This window comes from Saccopteryx leptura, chromosome 5, assembly GCF_036850995.1.
Source record: "Saccopteryx leptura isolate mSacLep1 chromosome 5, mSacLep1_pri_phased_curated, whole genome shotgun sequence".
Taxonomy (NCBI): Eukaryota; Metazoa; Chordata; class Mammalia; order Chiroptera; family Emballonuridae; genus Saccopteryx; species Saccopteryx leptura.
Genome location: NC_089507.1, coordinates 130,735,229 through 130,737,387, shown reverse-complemented (window position 1 = coordinate 130,737,387; position 2,159 = coordinate 130,735,229). Strand labels below are relative to the sequence as shown.

The 2,159-nt window shown below is 45.6% G+C and overlaps 1 non-coding gene across 1 annotated transcript; it reads left to right on the top strand.

Moving 5' to 3' along the window:
* The first annotated feature begins 761 nt into the window (after positions 1–761).
* LOC136407395 (small nucleolar RNA SNORA54) lies at positions 762–884 on the top strand. Its single transcript, XR_010751935.1, has one exon. It is a non-coding gene; the product is annotated as a small nucleolar RNA SNORA54 (small nucleolar RNA).
* Positions 885–2,159: the final 1,275 nt, after the last annotated feature.

The window sequence follows — 2,159 nt, the reverse complement described above, 5'->3', positions numbered from 1 at the left end:
CATATACAATAAGGCTTCAGGTTTTGTGATAACAGGAAAGGTCATTTTTACAGAACTCGTCATGGTCCTTCCTGGCTGTACACAGGCCAGGAAAAGGATTACTTTGTCAACTTGGATCTAGAATATCTACCAAAGTGGGTAACTTAATTTACCTACAAATTAAGTGTTTTGCCAGGGCTACCAATCTAGGCTAAAGGCAGAGAGTAGGTTCTCCACCCAGACAGTCTCCTACAGGGAACAGAACTAAGCTAAATGCACATCCAACGGACAGGGATCCAAGCATGAAGAGGAAGCACTTGGCTAACTAAAATCATGTTTTCCAAAGTCAGCCTAAAATGACAACCAGGCATCCGGAATGGAAACCATTGAAGCCACAATTTCTTGTCCAGTATTGAACGTAATTGTAGACTTCAAAGTTTTGTTCATTGCCGGGAAATGTCACAAATCCACCAAGTAGCCACTACACTCCTTTATTTAGCCTGGCCCGTCTGGTTCTCAGAACTGCAGACCAAGAAGCCCATGGACTACAGAGGCATATGCTCTAGTCACATGGCAGAGGCCTTGTACACTGTTATTTTTTTAATTTCTATAATAAAGTATTATATGCTTGCTCATAAACTCTGAACACGTCTACCTACCCCTCCCCTCCCTTCCTCAATCCCAGTCCCACCTATGGTAACACAATTACCAGTTGGGTCTATTTCCTTCCAGACATTTTCTTTATATGCACACGTGTACTTTTACTTAAAAAAATGGTAACAGAGCACTGTTCGTGACCTGTTCACCTGGCTGTGGCTGATGGGTTCCATTCCAGTGCTACAGCACTTCCATTGACACATGACTGACTGACTGGTGGCTCTCAGTTTCAGGTCTTGGAGACAAGCCCCTGCGGGCCATGGGTGGGGGGGAATGGTATCAAACTATATGTGTATAGTACAATAAGCAATACAATTGCCTTTGTCTTGGTTCCTGACATAGAGTTCCTAAAACCCTTGGAAATTCCTGAGTAGTAGGAGTATCTTTTTGTATTCATAAGGAGCCATTTTTTTATCACCCCTGAGTTTATGCTAATGAGGTAACACAGGTGGGGCACCTAGATAGCCTCAGGATGGGGCTGGTCATCAGAAAGAACAAGTGATTAGAGGGTTGAAACTTTCAGCTCCATTCACAAACCTGGGGTGGGGGGTAGAGGTTAAACTCTATAAAAACTCTTGGACAAGGGGATTTGATAAGCTTCTAAGAGGTCAGTAAACATATGGAGATGTTGGGAGGGTAGTGCACCCAGAGAGGGCGAGGAAGCTCTGTACCCCATCCTCCTTGCCCTATGCATCACTTATATTTGGCTGTTCCTGAGTTATATCCTTTATAATAAACCTGTAAATATAAGTAAAATGCCTTCCCAAGTTCTGTGAGCCATTCTCAAAAATTTTCAAACCTGAAGAAGAGGTCTTGAGAATCCTTGATTTGTAGCCAGCCTGCCAGAGTACAAGTGGCAACCTAGGGTTTGTGACTGGCATCTGAAGTGGGAGCAGTGTGATGGGACTGCCCTTTAACTTCTCGGACCTGATGCTAATTTTAGATAGCTGGTGTCAGAATTGAGTTGAATCATTGGATATCCAGCTGGTGTTGAAGAAATGATTGGTAATGGGAAATACCCTAGAAAATACTACTCGGTAACTTGAGGTTTTTTGTTTGTTTGTTTGTTTGTTTTTTAATTTTTCTGAAGTTGGAAATGGGGAGGCAGTCAGACAGACTCCCACATGCGCCCGACCGGGATCCATCCGGCATGCCCACCAGGGGGCGATGCTCTGCCCATTTGGGGCATTGCTCTGTTGCAACCAGGACCATTCTAGCGCCTGAGGCAGAGGCCATGGAGTCATCCTCAGCACCCGGGCCAATTTTGCTCCAATGGAGCCTTGGCTGTGAGAGGGGAAGAGAGAGACAGAGAGGAAGGAGGGGGGGTGGAGAAGCAGATGGGCACTTCTCCTGTGTGCCCTGGCCGGGAATCGAACCCGGGACTCCTGCACACCAGGCCGACGCTCTACCACTGAGCCAACCGGCCAGGGCTGGTAACTTGAGTTTTTTAAGCTCAATGTTTATCATAAACAATTTCCAAAGGGAGGACATTGCACTCCACTTCACTGATTTTCAACTGGTGC